The sequence below is a fragment of the Ursus arctos genome, unplaced genomic scaffold, assembly GCF_023065955.2.
Source record: "Ursus arctos isolate Adak ecotype North America unplaced genomic scaffold, UrsArc2.0 scaffold_5, whole genome shotgun sequence".
NCBI lineage: Eukaryota > Metazoa > Chordata > Mammalia > Carnivora > Ursidae > Ursus > Ursus arctos.
The window spans coordinates 48,303,622-48,325,896 of NW_026623067.1; the positions used below are offsets into that span (position 1 = coordinate 48,303,622).

The 22,275-nt window shown below is 37.5% G+C and overlaps 1 protein-coding gene across 3 annotated transcripts in view; it reads right to left on the minus strand.

The window, feature by feature from the left end:
- PDE4D (phosphodiesterase 4D) overlaps window positions 1-22,275 on the minus strand; it is a 710,048-nt gene that overhangs the window by 627,679 nt on the left and 60,094 nt on the right. The window lies entirely within an intron of this gene.

The following is a 22,275-nucleotide window of genomic DNA, read 5'->3' on the forward strand; positions in this document are numbered from 1 at the left end:
TCCCATTTCAAACTGCCTTCTTTAAAATAAAAATTATGGGCATAACTACAGTTTTTATAAAATGAAATAATATATTGACTTTAGGGATATGGATGTATAAAGTTAGAATTCTCAGGTAACATTCTAGTGAATTTCTACATCTAGTTTCTCAAACATTACAAAGCATGCTTACATAAAATCATGCTTTTTAATACCTTATCTATTTGAAATATAACCAGATTTTCCAACTGTGTCTTTATAAACACACAGTATAAAAAGTAAATGTATGCAGAGAAGGAAATAGTTATTCGTGACAGATCTCACACCTGGGATTAAAAGTCCTCCAAGTCTTCCCATTATATTTGGGCCTTAAGCCCTATTTTTTTTACCTTCTTTTATCAAAATGTAATTTCTTCATTGTAATTTATTTGCCAGTAGTTTTTAAATACAGGAAACTATAGAATATAAAATATATTAAAAAACTAAAAAAATATTGTTATCTCTTTTTTGATATGACATAAGGGATTATATACACCAACATTTTTGTGATGCAGCCAGGCCCACATGACTTTCAGATGTTCTGAATTAGAGTAAAAGAGGATAAAACTACTTACCAAGATGAGAAGCCTCATAAAATCTGGCTTTTAGGTGAATTTTGCAGAGTCACTTTCAAGCATAATCCCATAAATATACTATGACATTTAAGGTTCATTGTACTTTCAAACTTCCCTTTGCTCTTCCATACCACACAGTGCCTTTGAACATGCTACCTACTCAACCATTAACCCCAACTACTGATCATCTTTCAAGACGAAGTTCATAAAATTTCCCCTTTCTCCCTTAGCACTACCTTCCCCTCCTCTTCGGAAGATAATTCTTCCTTCTTCTGTCTCCCATGCCTCTTTGCTCATATTTCTTTTTTACGCTGTATTTTAATTAATGCATTTTACAATATTGTCTCTATTAGACCATCATGAGCCTTTCAAAATGTTCTCCAGCCATCCACTATTTCTTACCTCCCAGAGATACAAAGACATCTAGATGCAAGTACAACTCTCAATTATTTTTGAACAAATGGATAATAAAAAGCAACACAGGAAAATACAAAGAATTATCAAATTCCCAAAGAGAGTGATAATTTTTAGCCACTTGCTTGCCCAGATCACAAAGGAAGTGATAACTTATTTGGGCATGAAGAGCAAGTATGATATGGATGAAAAATGGTGGTGGGATGGGGATTGTAACAGATGACAAGAAACTGAAAGAATCAAGACCTAGAAGCCTAAGGGTGGTGGCCACAAGAATGCACTGCAGATCTCCAACTATAAGGACCATAATAGGCCAAGTGCTCCCAGCTGCTGCCTCTGAAATCCACTGCAGAATTTGAGCTGTGGCCATACTTCCTACGTCTTGTTCCCAGGCAATGACTGAGCACAACAGAGATACTGAGGCAGGACTCCTGGAAACACAGGACTCCTCTGTTGGCTGATTTTGCTTTGAGAACTCCCCTACAGCTTTACCAAAGTCAATCTAGGATGCTTCTACCCAACCTCTCTCTCTTCTTCAACTAGGGTCAAACTTGCATCAGAATCTGAGGTTTCACTCAACCTTATCTGGCTCCCTTCATATTTTCTCTTACATGGGCATTTCCTAAAATCCCTGCATTTTTAACCCCATTTTAGCACTGGCTTCTTGGAAGACCAAGACTAACACTCACAATACAGAGTATATTTGACTAAACAGTAGAAATTAAAACTAGAGAAGCAAAATGAGACTTGATTATTGAAAACAACTAGTCAATTCAATACTTTGCCTCAAGGCAGGATAAATCTTAATTTCCTAATACAAATAAAACTGTCTATGTAGTTTGTAAAATTCACTGGTGACAGAAAGGTCTAACTTCCTTTTGTGAATTGTTTCATAGCTTAATTATCTTTCACATTCGATGTAAGTCCACACTAAATCCCTTACTGTGATTTAAGGTCATTTCTTCCAGTATAGGTGTCTATGGGGATAGATTACAGCCAAACATAGAAATACTAAATTAACTATGTGAACTGTCACTCCTAACTAGAACTCTTCTGCAATATTCTGCATACATGGTCTTACAGGGCCACTGGCTCCCTTTTCTACTTGGTTCAAAATTATGTCTCATTAATCTAATGTAATCATGGAATACCTATTTTTATGCACCAAAAAAAAAAAAAATGATTCCCCACTTGCAAGCAGAAAAATAAAGGTTTGCATGTTTACTTCAGAGAGGCTTTTATGATTGCTAATAGAAAGGAAATCAGATTTTTTCTGTTCTAAATTCTTTCAGATACTCTGCCTTCTACTGACAGTAAAAAACTCAATCGTCAATTATTTAGATTAAACATAGCATTTTATCCAATTTAATATAATGGATATATATTTTTTTCTGCCCAAGATTTGAAACAGAGATGGAATGCGTGTGGGAAATGCTGTTATCTTTCCAGATCTCTGCTTGAATAAAATAAAGGCATTTGTCTGACTGTGATAAGCACATTGTCTGGTTCAGATTCTCCAAGTATGTAAATCAACATGAAAAGCTCCAACAGCAAGACTTACCCATCTGCATAAAGCTTCAAAAATGGTGATGTACTTACCTAAAACAGAAGGAGAGATGACATTAGTGACATTCATCACAGCTTAGACATATAGTGAAAAACACATTCTAGAAGGCATGCCGAGCATCTGTTCCCCTCACCACTGCCAGACCCAGTTTTAGGACTTTTGTTTATAACACAACAGGCCAGATGGTGGTGTCTCTCTCACTATCCAAGTTTCCTCTGAGTACACTTCGTAAGTATCTGCTCAATAAATGTTGAAAAAAGATGATGACAATCAATTAGCCAAGCACTGTGACTTATTTAATAACAGTAACACTTAATAACTTCTATTGAATTTTTACTTGCCTGCCAAACCCAGTGCAATATGCTTTATGAGCATTTCTTATTTACTCTTCAGAAAATGGAGGTGAGGTAAATACTCTTATTATCCCCACTGTAAAGATGATGTAAATGAGGCTGAGAGACGTTCTTTAACTTGTTCAAAGTCACACAGCTAAAAAATGTGGGAGCTCGGATTTTCATGTTCTCTGATTCTAGAGCCTATTTCTTACAATCTATACTATACTGCCAAAACCCAATGGAAAAGATACACAGCACTACTGATACTTTGTTAAATAGGAAATCATAAAAATAGAACTGATACAATTTTAAAACTTGAAAGGATGAACAATTCCGGGTACATAGCAGCTGCTCAATAATATTTGCTAAATGAATAAATAATAACCAAATGGATTTACTAATATTTAATAAATGTACTCAGGTTTTACCCAACACAACAAATATTTGCAGAACAAAGCACTTTAATGTATAAGTGATTTCTGCCTTCCTGCAGCTGGCCCTGTACCAGGGCTTTATTACACTGATTACCTAAGATGAGAACTGAATGCTCTTAAGGAGAAAGATGAGGAATGGATTTCCAACAAAGAGCCAGAGAGCTACAAGAAAAGGACAGCATCCTCAATCCTCAAATGGCATGTTAGTCTAAAGATAAAATCCTCCAGCTGCTCAAGAAACAATTAGAAACCACCATTTAACAGTTGGGTTTTCTTCAGGTTTTTGGTCAATCTTGTAGAGATTCTGATTAGCGGCAATATGTTAAAGAAAGAAGTAGCTGAGGAAAGAACAGAAACGAGGTGGCCAGTTATTTGAGAGAATACGGTAAACTGAAAAACAGATATAAGAAATACTTGGGGCCTCAAATTCAGGAAAAAGGAACCACCAACTTATCTCATGTTTTCATATTCATATCATATCCAAAAACGTAATTTTAAAAATAATTAATACCAAGGGCAAATTGTCCTCTAGAAATTCAAGTCTCTGTTTCCATAATCTGGGAAATGCAGTGAAATAAACCAATGAAACAGGAGGCATTCATACAAATATCCAGAATCTTTACCAAATAACTCAATCTTAATATGTTATGTTAGAAAAATCTTCATATCTATGGATATTTTTCACTGTTTTTCTCAGCATCATATCTAGATTTACAGATTTATATAATGTTTATTACTCAAGTTAAGCTCCCCCCTCAAAAAAAAAAAAAAAACAACTAAAAGAAAGGCAAAAAAAAACTTAAAAAATGTATTAAACAGTTTTGTTGATGTGTTTCAAGCTCAAATTGGACTCAAATAAAATAGAAGTCACAAGCATCTGCAAATTCTAGTGAAATAAGTGTAATTTTATTTTGGGCTCACTGCTCACCCATAAAGATAACCGGACTCAATGTAGGAAACTTTTGTTACAAGGCAGTTAAAAAAAGGCATTTGGCTTCATTTTGATAAAGACTGAAGAGGTTCACAGAGCATCTGATGGGATACACTTGCTGAAAAAGAATGACTGCACAGTGGTTCTTCTTCATCCACTTTTGTGTGATGATACTAAGGTTCTAGGCAACATACCATTTGCTCAGTGAGCAAATAGGAGACTAAATAAGATTCCATTTCAATAAGCCTGAAATAGTCTATGGATTAGGATTTATACCACTGTTCTACTAAATATTTGGATCAGTTCTAAGACATAAATGGATACGACAATAAGACATCAAAGTTGGCTGTATTAAGTGTTGAGGGAAGTAGGGGGAACTCAAATATGGATAGCATTGAAATTTAGTCTGGGAAGAGGGGTGGAAGCCTTCAAAGGACAGTGACATTTATTCATCAGAATAGGGCAGAAATTCCTCCAGCACTAAGTTGTTCTTCATATCTAACCAATTCCACTCTTCATTTCCAAAAGTGTTGGTCAATCAGCAGTTTCCTTTTTTTTTTAAAAAAAAAAAAAAAAAGATTTTATTTATTTATTTGACAGAGAGAGAGAGCAAGCACAAGTAGGGGGTGCAGCCGGCACGGAGAGAGGGAGAAGCAGGCTCCCCACTGAGCAAGGAGCCCCATGCGGGACTCAATCCCTGAACCCTGGGATCATGACGTGAGCTGAAGGCAGAAACAACCAACTGAGCCACCCAGGCGCCCCAGCAGTTTCTTAAAAAAAAAAAAAAAAAAAAAAAAAAAAAAATCTGCATTATTTTATTGGAAGTCTTGTCACTTCGTTCATGAACTCCCGTTAACTCAGTGTATCCGTTCTTACATTAAGTAGGTGCAAGTCAGAAAAATGAGATTTATGCTAGAGTGGCCTCCTGTTCTGGGAAGATGGTTAAGAAAATTTGAGGTGAAGCCATTATTCATGGTTTACTCCATGTCTGTACTTGGTACTGTGTGGTGAGCCCACGTTCTTGAAGAAATTTTTTTAAAAGTCTTAGGAAGGCAACACATTATTAAATGATGCAAAACAACTTATAATTAAATGTAAATTACGCGGTAGAGACATTAAATGCTACAGGAATTTAAGAAATGAGAAAAAGATGTTTCAGCTGTTGTGTGGGATTACAGCAATAGGCTGTAACTGTGTGGAAAACCATCAAGAGAGTTTTTGGACTTCTGATCTGAATGCACAACCAGTACATGCTCTTCTTGCCAGAGTCTAGAGTAAAAGATTTCATATAGAGATTTCAGGATCAGTATGGGGGCTGATTAAGGACCAAGGCAAAGACTTGCAATGGACCATGTGCCTATGGTGATTTTAGGGAAGCAGAGCCAAAGAGTACTCTGCCTCCCTATGGTCATTTGTTCCTACAAATCAGACTGATAATTGGCTGTGACAAGTAACAAGTAAAACAGGTAACGGGCTACTTTTAAAGATACGTGATCACACATTACTATTAGATTTTGCTGAAGGATGTTCACTTACTATTCAGTATCAATCAGCTCTGTCTCATGGAAACACACAGAAATGCTCCCAGTCACATTACATTGAGACTGTCTTAAGTCAGGACCCCTTTTACACACATCTGAATTATAGTGATTTATATCTAACCCAATATCAGCCACCTGGAAATCTCCGCAGTCTCTGGCCTTCTAGGATCTTTTCCTTCCAAATTCAATGAACAGCTCAAATCCCTATCTCAGACTTATTATGGAATCCAAACATCCATGATATCACTCTATTTTTGAAAAACAAACAAATAAAACCAAAACAAAAAACACAGCAGGCTCAAGGATTGCCTCCTCTCCGGAGTCTGTTACTGCTACCCTGCCAACCCACCTCTCAGCTCTAGGTGCGCTCTCTACTCTCCGGTCTTTACAGTATATTACAATTGCTACCCCAATGACTGAAGTGTTTCCTCAGCTACCCTGCAGATTAACTATTCAGGCCAATATCAGTCCTGCTTTTGTTTGTGTTCTAATGACTCTCTGCGTAATACATATAAAATCTTAAATTCCTTTCAGATGAATTACGTGGGCTGGGATATAGTTGAGAATGGTGTATATTTGATTTTATTCTAGTTAACCTGGTTTCAGCTCACGCTGTTTGTATTTCTTAATGTCATTCAAGTCAAAGTGTAGAATCATGCTGGGAACAATTACATAGCAATGTTAACACATTTAGTTACTGTCTTCAAAAATGGGAAAATCAAGTATGGCTTTGTGTCCATAGAAAAGAAGAGTGAATTAACTTTACAAATAGCCAATATTCATTACTTACTATGGGCTTTGTGCTTTACACACATGATTCATTTTATCCTCCCACCAACCCGAGGAGACAGTGGAGGTGGGGGAGAATACACCACCCGCAAATATGACACTTTGGCATAAGGATTATTTTGAGCTAAAGGCACCTGAAAAAACAGCAGGTGCAAGAAGAACGTACTTACCCCACCTCCCTTTCCTTCCAGAAACTCCCATGTGAAAGATGCCCTCCCTATACCAGGAGTAGAGAAACATTCTTGTCACCAGAGACAGAGAATCAAGACCAAGATAGTTGTATACAAACAGACCTTGTTAAAATCTTTATCTGCTTTAGCCTCCCAATACATTTTAGTTACTCTTCCACATTTGCCTCTCTTTGTTCAACCTAGTTTTATAGCATTTAGGTTTTGCTACTTCTTTGGGTTTTATTCATAACTTTATGAAGGCACATTACATAAAACTGATATTAAGTAAATGTATATGTTCTTCTTCTGTTAATCTGTCCTATGTCAATTTAATTTTCAGGACCAGCAGGAGACCCTACAGGGTAAAGGTAAAATTCTCTTTCTCCTACAGTAGGTACATCTGGGGAATGAGAAGCTTCAAATAAATTATCTGAGATCATACAGCTGAAAGTGGTAGAGTCAGGCCATTTGTCCAGTCCCAGTGCATAACTGCTAATCCCTACCTCATTTAATATAGTCATTCAACAAATATCCATTTAATGCCTACTATGTATCAGGTGTTCATTCTAGGGATACAGAAATGACTAACAAATCCTGACCCACATGGAGCTCACAATCTAGTGGAGGGAGACAGACAATAAGCAAATGTATAATATATAGGTATATTATACAGTATTAAAGAAGGTGATGAGTGCTATGGAGTCAGTTGAGTGAGAAGCAGAAGTAGAGAATGGTGGTAGGGTAGGGGAGTGCACTGCAACAGTAAATAGAAGAGTCATGATACACCTCACTGGAAAGGAACATCTGAGCAACGACTTAAAGGAGTAATGCTTGAGCACATATTTTGGTGAGAAACCAGGAGAAGTTGAGTATTTGGTACAGAATAACAGGTGCAGAAAGTATTTAAACTCTTGGTTTGTATTTTTTTATTTTTTCTTCCAAGTTTTTATTTGAATTCCAGTTAGTTTACATACAGTGTAATATTAGTTTCAGGTGTACAATTCATTACATAAAACACCTAGTGCTCATCACAGCAAGTGCATTCCTTAGTCCCATCACCCGTTTCACCCATCCCCCCATCCACCTCCCCTCGCCTAACTACCAGTTTGTTAAGAGTCTGTTTCTTGGTTTGCCTCTCTTTTTCTCCCCCACCGTGTTCAAGTATTTCATTTCTTAAATTCCACATATGAGTGAAATCATGTGCTATTTGTCTTTCTTTGACTGACTTATTTTTCTTAGCATAATAAATACTCTCTCGCTCCATCCATGTTATGGCAAATGGCAGGATTTCGTTCTTTTTGATGGCCGAGTAATATTGCACTCACACACACACACACACACACACACACACACACACACCCACATCTTCTTTATCCATTGATCAATAGATGAACATTTGGACTCTCTCCATAATTTGGCTATGTTGATAATGCTGCTATAAACATCAGGGTGTATGTATACCTTCGAATTAATATTTTTGTATCCTTTGGATAAATACCTAGTAGTACAATTGCTAGATCATAGGGTAGTTCTATTTTTAACTTTTTGAGGAACCTCCATACTGTTTTCCAGAGTGGCTGCAAATATTGTTAAAATGTCTAAATTACCCAAAGCAATCTACACACTTCATGCAATCTCTATCAAAATACCAACACCATTTTTCACAGAGTTAGAACAAACAATCCTTAAATTTGTATGGAACCACATAAGACCCCTGAATAGCCAAAGTAATCTTGAAAAAGAAAAGCAAAGCTGGAGTCATCACGATTCCAGACTTTAAGCTGTAGTACAAAGCTGTAGTGATCAAGACAGTACGGTACTGGCACAAAAATAGACACATAGATCAATGGAACAGAACTGAAAACCCAGAAATGGATCCACAACTATATGGCCAACTAATCTTTGACAAAGCAGGAAAGAATATCCAATGGAAAAAAGACAGTTTCTTCAACAATGGTGTTAGAAAAACTGGACAGCAACATGCAAAAGAATGAAACTGGACCACTTTCTTACACCATATATAAAAATAAATTCAAAATGGATAAAAGTCCTAAAGGTGAGACAGGAAACCATTAAAACACTAGAGATTTGTATATTTTTAAAGCTATTTGTCCAGGGGCTTCTGGGTCGGTCAGGTGATTCAGTATCTAACTCCTGATCTCAGCTCAGGTCTTGATCTCAGGGTCATGAATTTAAGCCCTATATTGGGCTCCACACTGGGCATGGAGCCTACTTAAAAAAGGGGTGGGGGAAAAGGACATTTGTCCCATAGTCTTATACTTCAGCTAAGCCTGCACATGTATGACTTCTTCTACTACTCTGTAAGTTCCTTGACTGGAATAACTGTACTCCACACATCTTTACATCCCTCCACAGTGCACAGAGGAGTGACTGTCACAACAAAGGTCTGTTGAAGGAATACATATCTAATGAAAAGAGTTAAATATATAAGAATTAAGAAATCGGGGGAAAAGGGTGATCAAATCAATAGTTAACAATCAACAGTAAGCAAACGCAGAAATTGATCTAGTATGGAAAAGAAACTCAAGGGAAAGTGTTCATGATGAGAGCAAATGCTGTGATAATGTTTTAATGTAGAATTAGAGTAGTTTTGTTAATCTCGGGGCTAAGGGAGTTGAGTAGGCTTTCCTGAACTGGTAATAATTTGGGGTGAATCTAAATTAGAGGCCATAGTTAGCAAGTTAAATGAAGTTTACTTATCCTTTCATACAGACACTGTACTAGGCACTGGAGAAAAATCATTTAATACAACAGTGTCTAAATTTGTGGACTTATATTCTAAAAGAGGAGATATCTGTTAAGCAAAAAGTTGTATAATTAATTAATCATCCTTATGTTAAGTGCTATAAATGAGGCATATAGAGGGCCAAGAGAATAGGTAACAAGGGGACTAAATCTCCTCTGGGGTGTCAGCAAGGCAAACCTAAAGGGCGTATAGAGGGTGAGTGAGGGAAAATGGGAACACTTCTCTATTTTGGGTACTATGTTTATTCATTCAATGAATGAATACTATATTCTGCACTGTGCATCCAACACACACCATCTCATTTACTCTTCACAACAAACCTGTTAATTAAGATTTTCTTATACTCATTTAAGAGATGAGAAAACTGAACCTCAGGGAGATAAAATATCTAGGTCAAGATCACACAGGTTCTGAGACAGGGTTACAACCCAGACCTGTTCAGGATTTCCCCTTATCAGTCAGGAGTGAGGCAACCTGTTACCAAGATCTCTGCTATTATGATGAGTTGAGATTATAGATTTACTGAAAAACAACAGTCAGGGAAGGGGCTCAGATGTGAGTACTAACTGCCACAGGGCAGGCCAACTGGGCTGGAATGGCCAAGAATTAACTCAGCTGGACCGTCCCATTGGGATCTAGCCTTTGGTCCCAAAGGACCAAATTTTCTTAATTCTCCTCTCTTTATTTACTTATTTTATGCAACAAACTAATACTGAAGGTCTACAGACATCAGGTTTATTGCTGTGAACAGCCCTTCTCTCAAGGAGCTCAGTCTAAAGAGGATTCAGACCCATAAATAGATAAACGGAGTCTAATATGGCAAATGCTATGCTACTGTTACGAAAACATTAAAGAACTCAGGCACAGTGGAAGAGGCTCCTCATTTTGCCTGACAGCTTCTGAGAGGAACTGTCCTTTGACCTGGAGATTGGAGAGGAGCAACAGGATGCTAGGGAAAAGAAGGAGGAAGAAGGCATTCTCTATAGGGACCAGGGAAAGCCTGCCATGTTTTTCAAACTGTGACTGGTTGGCACAGGAGTGGTCTGTGTATGTGTTAGAGGGGAGAGAAATGGCCCTGTACCCATTGAGGCAGAACACAAACTAATTAGCTTTGCCTCTAACTTTCTGTATTGTATGGATATTTGAAAAATTGAGAGTGCTATGGTTTACTCTTCCACATGGGCCCTTAAAAACCATCACCAACAAGAAGGGTAAGGTAGAAGGCCAGAAGTACCACATACATGCACACTCAAATCCTATCACAAGGAACCTTACCTGTGAACTGCTGTGTTGTTTGAAAACATTATGACACTAAATGTGAAAAGAATACTGGCCTGCATATGGTTCTTAGAGACATTCTGGATTTACTGATTTGTCTTTTGAGGTTGGGAGATAACAAGAATATGAAATAATGGGAATTGCTTTATACTCCGAAAGCAATCTATTTAGAGCAAAACCATAATTACACACACAGCTCCTGCAATAGGGATAACAGCATCACATATTATTCTACTTGGGAAGACCCACAGCAACAAGCATTTGATTCAAAGAACCACCTTCATTAGCACAGACTATCACACATTCAGATAAGAAACTCAATCTCTGTGCCTCTAAAAACTGCAAACCACCATGGCAGTTGCCTAATTTCCCTGAGAGTAGAGGTTTCACTTGGCACTTGGGCCTGAGAGAGTCCTCAAAGTGGGCAATTAGCTTGTTGGGTACGCAGTGCACTTTGTACCTCGCCATTACCACATCCTCCATCAGGCTCAAGCAGAACAGAAGAGCTTTCAACATCAATGGTTTTTACCATTTGAGACCGCGAAGCAGATTTTCTTAACCCATTCATTTCTACTATTTCTCGGTAGCTGAGAAAATGTATGATTCTCATTAGTCTGTAAAGACATTATAGTTTCACGGAACAGACAGAAGGAGATATGCTAAATTAACAAGTTGATTCTTTTTAGGGGGAGAAGGGAGGAATAAGAAATGCCTTTCACAGTTTAATACACTAAACATGGCAATAACCTATAGTTACATAGCTGGTGGTTATTAGTATCTTAGAATTTTTTTTAAATAATATTTACTCTTCTGATATCACCTCTGTCAATTATATAAAAGAGCACCAAGAGAAACAGAACTTACTAGATTTAAAATCTATTTTGAAGACTCTACTTATTTACTTTTTGAGAGAGATGGAAAGACAGCTAGAGCACGAGCAGGGGGAGGGACAGGGGAGGGGGAGAGAGAATCTCAAGCAGATTCCATGTTGAGCTTGGGGCCTGACAAGGGGCTCGATCTCACGACCCTGAGATCATGACATAAGCCAATATCAAGAGTCGGATGCTTAACCAACTGAGCCGCCCAGATGCCTGGGATCTCAAATCCATTTTAAAAGCACAACACCAACTTTTCCTTTTCCCCTTATAAGAGCCTGAGCTACCAGAAAGGTGATCATGAAATAGAAGTTAACATAGGCTTTGGACACAGAATGCCTGGTTCACAAACAGAGGCAAACCTGAGCACCCAAGAAGTGGCAGCTATCTGATAATGATGATGATAATGATGATGATGATGATGATGATGATGATGATAGTGGTAATGATTCAATGACTTCAACAAAAGAGGAAAATGGGGAGGATGATTTTGTGATCAAAGGTCAGTGAAGCTTGTCTGTGGACTGAATGGTGCCACTTTCCTGATAAATACTGAAGAACCAATATACAGAACAAGAGGTTTTTTTTTTTTTGGTTTTTGGTTTTTTTTTTTTTTTTTTTTTTTTTTTTTACATCTCTATCCCTTACACGCTGAATCAAAAAGAAATTTGTTTTTGTTTTTCAAAATCTTCCTAAGGCTAGATTGATGCCAATTAAGTGTCAGTATATCCCTTATTTAAATCACCATCTACTAGTTAGACCCAATTTAGACAGTTAACCTCCTGAGAGAATCTTAAGAGCTTCTTCCTCACAGAGACTGTAGAGTATTGACCAGACAGCCTCAGGCAGGCTCCCTTGAGCTTGTACAGACAGATTTAATCTAATAGAGGGCAGAAATTCCAATAGCAGCTCTGTAGGAATCCCTGGTCACAAATTTCAATAACCTGCATGAGGAAGTTTCATAACCATTACTGAACTATATCTAGTTGCCAACTGGGAATATCTAGAGAACTAATAAAAGAGAGAACAAAACATTTGGAACTGCAGGGATGAGTGATCACAATCTCTATTGGTTCTGAGCTAGACTGAAATCATCAATTAATTGTGAACATTACTAATATAACTTTTGTAGTAGATGGCTAACTTAGAAAAACATTTTCTGATATTATATCACTTTACCAACACCCAAAGTTTGGGCAAACATATCTTTGACATTTTCATTTTCCTTCTATAAATCATGCCACCAAGGTTAAAAAAAAAAAAAATACAGCACCACCACCTAGGTACTTTGTTTATAATCAAAATGAAATAAGAATGTGACTTTGCAAAGATTAAATAGATAGGGTCATCTCTTTAAGATTCACATTTATCACATACCAAAAAAAATGATACGGGAGAAAAGAATCACTAGATAACACAACTATAGTTACATAAAATACCAATAAATGAACAAAGGAGAACATATCTATAGCACGCATTATATAAATGTACACACAAGGTGTTTGGATACATACTTATAATTACTTTTCTGCTATATTTCCCCACCTTTCTGTTCACAGAACTTCAATCCCCTTACTACCTTCAAAACTCACCCCACCTGTCCCCAAACTTCACCTTCTTCTTCCGTGTCTTATTTATCAATTACTAATAACTACTCATCAAACAACCTATCCCCTTCTCCCAACTATACTCACACAGCATGCTTATTATACCTACTAAACATTTATGGAACTACCATCCTTCTCTCAATCTCTAGAACTACTAACCTAGCTCAAGCCATGTGATGTTTTGTCTGAGCTGTAGCAGCGTTCACCCTTTATACTCCTTGCCTCCAATCCAGTCCCTTGCATGGTTACTTTCCATCTAGCCTCCATGATATGATCTTGCCCCACCATTGCTTGAATACCTCATGGTTCCAGGACAAATTCGAAGTCCTTATGCTGGCACACAAGGTTCCCAGGATCCAATCTTTGTTTATTTCTAGTTTCACATCTTGTCAATGACCTACTTATCATTGTCTCTTTGTCGCACAAACCATGTGATTTCTTCCCTGAACATCTCTGCTTCTGTTATTTCTCTCCTCCTGGAACTTCTACTTCTTCCCTCAACCCACATTTACTCTTTAAGATTCACCTGACGTCATGCCTTTCACCCCACACTAGATTAGGTCCTACTCCTATCCACTCCCATAAAGCCCTATACATATTGCTAATCATGGCACTCACCACATGTTTGTCTTGATAACCTATTTAAATCTCTACTCTCACCTCTATTTAAACTCCTTTAATTTGAACTCCCTCGGAAATAGATTTGTTATTTATTTATGTTAGTGTCTCCTGCATCTAGAACATAGTGGATACATAGAAGATGTTTGTTAAGTGAGTGAGTGAAGGCACTTCTCTAGAACAATTAATACTGAAAAGCAAAGTAAACAAGGTGGAGAACATGCTATTCCTGGGAATTCAGGGATGGGAGTGGGGGGTGAGACCCTGGGACACACCCCCAGGGAGTTTCAACAATTGGGGGAGTCACATGGTCAGAGCAGAAGTGCTGATTCTGGAAAGCTAAGACTCCATGCCATGGGACAGGACCATCAAGATAACAAAAGGCTGTGTGGTGCACGATTAAAGTGAATATTCCTCACAATACTTCAAAGTTTAGTAAAGCAGTCAAATCCACCTATGCTACAGGTTCATGAATTTCTGATGAAAAACAGCTCAACTCTTGTACAACTTTGTGTCCATGTTTGAAGACCTACAGGAGAAAGAGCACATACTGATGGACACAGAGGTCTGAAGGCAGAGAGAAGCACGGAGATGTAAAGTGTGGTCCTGGCATGGGCAACAGAGAATGAAATCTCCAAGGAACAAGAGAGCCCTACTCAACAGAAATATGACAAAAGAAAATAAGGTGGAAAGTTGGAGGACAGATACATTCATACCTCAACAGCAATCTCATCTGGAAACAGTTTTTGGCTCGTTATGCATTAGTTAATTGTATCGTGCCTAAAGAAAATATTTGATGGTGACGAAGAAGAATGTGAAAACAGGGGCGCCTGGGTGGCACAGCAGTTAAGCGTCTGCCTTCGGCTCAGGGCATGATCCCGGTGTTATGGGATCGAGCCCCACATCAGGCTCCTCCGCTATGAGCCTGCTTCTTCCTCTTCCACTCCCCCTGCTTGTGTTCCCTCTCTCGCTGGCTGTTTCTGTCTCTGTCGAATAAATAAATAAAATCTTTAAAAAATAAATAAAGTGCAACTTAAAAAAAAAAAAAGAATGTGAAAACAAAATTATTGTTCAAAATGTATCCCACAGGTCCCACATGTGAAAAGCAAGCATCTTAGCAGTCAATATGAAAAGAGAACACAATCTTTTACACAGTTTGAAATTACTCAAAAGACATGGGGCTCAGCTTGATTCTGAAGCCTCAGGTAGAAATATTCCCTGGGTCCTCATAGAGAAAACATTCTGAGACAATGAAAAATAGCTTTACCATAATGTTTTGCGAATATGGTGTGACATCAAGACTAAGAAACCTATTTTGGATGTTTATTCCAAAATAGAATAATCATCTAAAAGCTTCTTGCTCTTGACCACAAATGTACATGGAGACATTCCCCCCTATAAACTGCAAATGACTGTCTATTTCACATCAGAATTTACATCTCACATCACATATCTCACTTTAGTCCAGAGACACAACTATCAATAAAAGAAGCATGCATTAAAAAAAAAAAAAAAAAAAACAGAAAAAACAAAAACTTTTTATTGTATATATCCTTGGTTATTTTCAGACAATAATTAACACATGGTTAGTATCACTTTCTACGGCGGCAGCACATTACACTTCAAATAAGCCTCATCACAAGAGCGGATGGTATGTGTGAGCTTATACAGCATTACAAATTAATGATAATTCAAAGAGGCACCATGTAGCTTCTACTTGAGAAGGAATTTTCCCTTGGCATACTGAAGGGGAATCTGGCAGTGTTTTCTTTGTCCCCAGCCGACTTCTCAATGAAATGTTACCACTTTGCACCCTTTGGGTTCAGTTGTTCAACCAGTTACAATTAGCTAGATTAGTAACTGGTTGAACAACTGTAACCAAAGAGTACAGACTGAAGTGTTGAGTTCTACTAGAGAGAGGTTTGCTAGTGGTGATCAGCAGGCTTTGTCTGTCCTCTTCAATGTTTGCATGAACAACTTGAAGCGAGATACATACTTTCAGGAGAAATTCATTAAACATTGTTTCTGTATCTAGTAATTATCTGCTATAGTGACAGGGACTGAGGGTACTGAGAAAACTTCATTTATATGTCCCCGATGCCAAGGTGTGGAGTGAAAGAGACAGAGATTATATTACACAACAGAAAATTTAACACTTGGCCTCTATCTAGAAAAATTTGGATGAAGAAAAATATTTCAAGGTGAAATGAAAGAGAGAACCCCCCACAAATTACAATTTACAAATAAACAGTCATTGTCAACACTATGGAACATATCTGAGATTTTACCTTTATTTATTCAAACACAGAGTATTATGTAGGTGACAAGTTAATAAGTCTTATTTAATAACACAAACAAGAAAAACAAGAGCCCTGCTTCATTAATCTGAAAGCAGAGGACTCTCATCTCCCCAAAACCTAGGCTACTCCCTGCCATTAATTTGGATACTTCACAAAATTCATTCTTCCAAGCACCAAATGTTCATTTATTGTAATGAATGTGCCACACTTAATGAGATCCTGGCTGTCTGTAGTAGTTATTCCATTCCCTAATCACCTAATATTTTTGCCATGGGACAGACTTCTCCATCAGGGCACACCTAGCTAATTTTGTCATCTGAATTTTGTGGCTTCTTTTTCAATTCTTCAGCACTGACTGAGAACTTCAAGAGTTCCCAGCAATGTGCATGGAATTGGGTAAAAATCAGAGAGAGCAAAGTTCCTATTCAGAGAATCCACTAATCCACTGGGTTGCTTTGCTACAACTCATAAACCCAGTGTGATTAACTGTTGGGTATTTCTGCTATTCGAAAAACTAATTTTTCCCCATTCTAGATATGCATCAGCAATGAACATTTACACAAAGACAGCGTGGTGTCCGTGAGCAAGGCATTCAGTGAGATCCAATTCTGGGATTAAATGATATCTCTCAGGTTTTACACTAAGTGACAATGTACACATAAAAGATCAAAATCCAGTTTACACGCAAGATGGAAAAAGAAACGGAACTATGGGAGCAGGATACTTCAAAATATTTTCTTTGTTACATATATGTCTTTCCAACCGATTTATCTTAATTTTCTAAAACTTTGTAGAACTTAATACTCCAACTACAGATATTAGTCAAAGCTGTTTAAAACCAGGCTTCCCTTATTTACAAAAGGCAGTTTTTACAAGACAACTATCAAGAATAAACACAAAAAGAAATGGAAACTTTTCCATTTCTAGCAATTTGCCAGAGTAAACTGGCTGTGTATTGAACACAGCTGTTTCTGTAAGAGATTTTTTTTTCTTTTTTTGGAATTTAATATTTACTGTGTTCATGTGACATGAGTATAGTAAAGGAAAGATTATTCTGAGCTTGATAAGGGAGACCAGAAATAATTGCTCCCACAGGTTTTCCCCTGCCTTAGTACCCAGTCTCTTATCCAGAGCCTCCCAGGTAAGAGCCCGTTATTTGTCATGTTGATTACAAACAAAGTACTCTAGGACTTTTCTTGCCACCTTCCATAAACCAAGGAAGACCCAGACCCAGCCAGGAGACTGTTCTGAAGATAAAGTTGAAAGTAGAAAGGCAAACCTCAAATTTAAACACAAGAAAGAATCTCTTATTGTCCATTCTTCTCACTTCTGAACCACTGACATCTGTGTGTCACTGAATTCAAGGCTCTAAAAGGGGGAACCAAGGCAGTTTTCCCAGACTATGGTACATACAGCTTCTTGCATGCTGAGTTTCTGGTTTAACAACAATATTGATAAAATTAGATACTTTAAGCAAATTATTTAAATAAAATTAAGAAGACTTTTCCTTCTAATTTGCCCAAAGCCTATCCAGATTATTAATATTAACAGTTAACATTTTATCCACTGCTTAATTCTGTGCCAGAAACTGTACACAGCAGTCAACATACGTTATGGTATTTATTGTTCCCAGCAATTTGATAGGCTAATGCTTGGCCTAGCAATCCAGGGATCTCTACTTATCATTTGTGGGATCAACTCTTCAAAATGGGGAATTGTAGCACAATGTTAAAAAGTCAGTGCTCGGAGTTAAACGTTCTATATTTGAATCCCAGGTACAAGAAGTTGAGCAAGTGGCAAAATGAAGATAATAGTACTACCCACCTCATAGTATTATTCTGGAGACTAAATCTGATACATGTTTGGTTGATGCATCTTTAGACCTATGTGGGACCTCTGGCACCCTTCCAAAGGTGTTCCATGTTTGTAAACGTGCAGAAATGAAACACAGACCCTGAAATCCCCAAAGATACCAGTGCCTTGAAGGCCAGCCAAGCGGGTTCTCAAGTTCTATTTACTTGGCTATGAAGAATGTTCCTCACCCAAGCTAATCCTTTTATAAAAGTTGATTTCTGTTCTTTTTTCTGAAGCTTCTCTTGGAGCCAGGGAAAGGTGTGGCCAGTGAGGATTTCATGGTTATTTGTGTTCCAGTTGGTTTGAGTGCTTTAGATCAGGAAGTGACTGGGTTGGATACAGGGATCACTGACAATCCTTTCAGCCAGTAGCTTAAGGTTAACTAACCTGGCACAGGCCCACCTTCTGGAGCAAAAATAGGAATTCAAATAATTAAAGGCTAGGAAATCAGAAACAATGTGATGGAACCAAAAAGCCAGAGTAATGGAATCCTGACATTCTGTGCTCAAGTTATAACGCTATCAAGAGCAAGAACTAGAAATATCTCTCTTCTAGGCTAGAATAAACACAGCTCTACCTGACTTAGATTTTTCTTCCAGTGTGGCTTACAGAGGTTTCAGGGAGCTTACCAACTTATTTATGAATGGTGCTTCATGGTTTAGGAAGAAATGAACTCTAAAATGCATCATTTGCTTAGAAGACACAATTCACATTTATACTGATATTTTTGGTAAAGCACAACTAGAGATGGTGGGAGGAAGAGCACAAAATTATACTATGCAGAGATATAGGTCCTTGTTCCAGCTCTTTCTCCTTAACACATACATATACTTATTTGGTAAGTTAATGACTCTAAATAGATATTACAGAGTAGTTTTCTCAAAACCTAAAGAAGACAGGAAGCATAACAGTGATTTTCAATTATTTTTGATTATGGACAACAAAAAACAAATTGGATCAATCACAAACTTCAAATGATAACAGTAATACAAACATGGTGCCCAGTAAAGCTTTATAGCAGAACATCAACAAGAGAGCAGAAACTAACTGCATGAAGTTACACCTCAGCTTTGTTAGAGAACTTATTTTCTATTTCTTGATGAAACTGTTTTGTTATGATTAGTAATATATTTTTAGAGCCTCTACAACTCCTTAGCTATACACAAGGGTAAGACATAGTCAGAGACTGCCAGAACCGTCTTCAGTTACAAACAACATAGCTCATGTTCAGGGAGAGCAAATGGTAAAACAATGGGTTGATTTTACAAATCTTCTGGGAATGAATTCTTCAATTTGAAAAACATTTGTTGAATTACTGTTCATATAGGTACTGGGGAGAATTGGAGATGACAAGATAACAATCCCTTCCTTTAAGAAACTCCCAATTTGTGGAATTTTTGTGGAAACTTATTCACAAGTTGGTCACTTCCAGAGGTTGGTCTAGTGGCAGGGCTCAGCAAACTCTGGCCCTCAGGCCAAATCAAGCCTATAGCCTGTTTCTGAAATAAGATTTTAATGAAACACAGCCACATTCCTTAGTTTACATATTGCTGTGGGCTGCTTTCATGCTATGTGATAGATATGAGTAGTTGTGGCAGAATCCTTACAGCCCCCAAAGCCTGAAATATTTACTACTTTGGCCCTTTATTTAAAAAAAAAAAAAAAAAAAAAGCTTGCCAAACTATGGTCTCATGAATAATAGAATTTATCAGTTTAAATTAGACCTAATATTTTTAAAAACAGAGTAATCACATGTTTATGATCAATCTGTGACTCGTGAAAAAACACACTAGGTTGGACATGGATCTTGTAACAAACATGGATGCTTTATAAATGATAAAATATAATTTATAAGTTATAAAATATATTTTCATGATAAATATATTGAAGAAAAGAGTTGCTTTATACATGCTGCTATAGAAAGATGTTCAGAAGAATTTATATGTAAAAAACAACCACCACCACCACCACCCAAGGTACATACAGTATTTACAGCATGTTCTTATTTATGTAAAATAAAAGGAGGTGTTTACATACACGTACATGTTTTTATATTCATTGACTATTTCAAGTTATATAAAATTAGTAAAGTCTTATTCCTAAACAGATACCATCTTTGGTCCTACTAGAAATTTTTATCATGTTGTTATATAGCCTGAAACAATGTATCCAAAAGTATTTTACCATATGTAGTGGGGTGTGTGTGTGTGTGTGTGTGTGTGTGTGTGTAACAGAGACACACAGACAGTAGAGGGTTTTATTTTTCATCTTAGGGGCATTCTTTGAGATCTGAAAAATCTTAATGTGGTCTCCACTCTCCAGATATGGCTATTCACAAAAGCATGAGCTATTTGTTACGTTGAGCTAAAACTAAAAGATTTATTACTTCACATAATGGACTTTAAAAGTCATTTTCAGGGGCACTTAGGTAGCTTAGTCACTTAAGCATCAGATTTCAGCTCAGCTCATGATCTCAAGGTCCTGGGATTGAGCCCCACGTCAGGCTCTGCACTCAGCACGAAGTCTGTTTGGGATTTTCTCTCTCTCTCCCTCTCTGTCTTTGCCCCTCTCCCTGCTCACACTCTCTTTCTCTCTAAAAGAAGTAAATAAAAAATCTTTTTAAAAAGTCATTTTCATATTGAGTGTTGTTCAAGAAATGTGGGTTGATTCAAAAACATGCAAATTTACTGCTGATGAATGGGGATATAGGATTCTAAATGGTGTCCTAAGCCTGGGACTCTAATTGGGTCTTATATCCTGTCACCTTAAGTGGAATCTGTCACCTAATTCGGACCAGAGAGGCAGCTAATCCTGCCTCAAGAACATTGTCACACCAGTCTGGAATGAATATTCCATGCAAGACCTTTATCATAATGTCTAAGGGGCAGAAAGCTGGGAATGTATGGCACTTATGAAAACAGACTGTACAACAGTTTGTACCTCCTTGATGGCAACAACTTGCCCATCAATCATAATTCCATCTGAGATTTGCTTTCGGTTATTACATTATTCCTGATGACTTGGTTATGGAGAGGAGACCTATGTACATTATTTTCTTCTCATTAGTGCAGACTGTGCTTATTCACCAAAAAGAACCTCAGAGCTATAAAGGGTCACACTGGCTGTGTCAATTCAAAATGCCTAATTTAAAAATAAGTGATTAATCTTGATAAAAGAGGTATTATCTAAGCCTCAATTAATGAATGTTCTGCTTACATCTACTTAGGACATGAAAGTCACCCTGACTATAAGTCAATGGCATTGGCACAAAAGTCTTCATTTTTCATTGGACTCTCTCTCTCTTTTTAATCAAGAATGTCCCCAAATATGTACCTGTCAACACTAATGCTAGGTCTTGTCTGGTATTGAAAAGCTGTGAATTCAATGGTAGAATCATAGTGTTTTATTCTCAAAAGGTGCTTTAAAGAGAACTCTTTCATCTGCCCACTCTCCTCATCATTTTATACAGGAGGAAATGGAAATCCACAGAAGAAAAGGAATTTCCCTAAAACGGCGAAGCTAGAGACTGAACCAGGATCAGAGCCCTTAACTCCTAAACTTTACCCCTGCAGACCCAGGAAGAAAAATGAATATTGAGGAAATAAGTAAATGTGTTGAATACTTCCAGCTAAGCACAAAATTCCTAGGAACTCTTCTCCATAAACAGAAAATCTGAACTCCTCAAAAAAAAGAAAAAAAAAAAAAAGAAAAAACCTACAAAGGCTCCCCTTTTGCTGAAACACATGCTTTGAAGTTATTTCATGTCAGAAAACCTAACACTGATTCCTGGGTAGTTTTATGAAAATACAGTTTTCTGAAAAACAAACTAACATGCCAAGGAAGAATACAGAATTTGAGAGAGGAAAAGAACTATCTGTGCCAAGAGTCTGCTACTTGGCTGAGAAGTTTCCAGATAGCAAGAAGCACGGCAGGGAGTAGAAAGAATTAGAAATCATAGATGAAGTTGCTCTTCAGACACAAACTTGGTTTCTGACAGCTTTTGTTGAAAAATCTGGGAGAAGCCGAACAAAAACAATAGTCCAGAAGCAGCCCTGGGGCTCAAGTGCTCAAGGCTTTCCATCTCAGGGTAAATACTAAAACTTCCTCTCATCCTTCTACTGAGGAGAGGAGGGTGACCTAGGAGAGGAGAAGACTGAGAGGCAGCTTCTAATTGAGAATTGCTCAGTGGAATGCAGAAAATC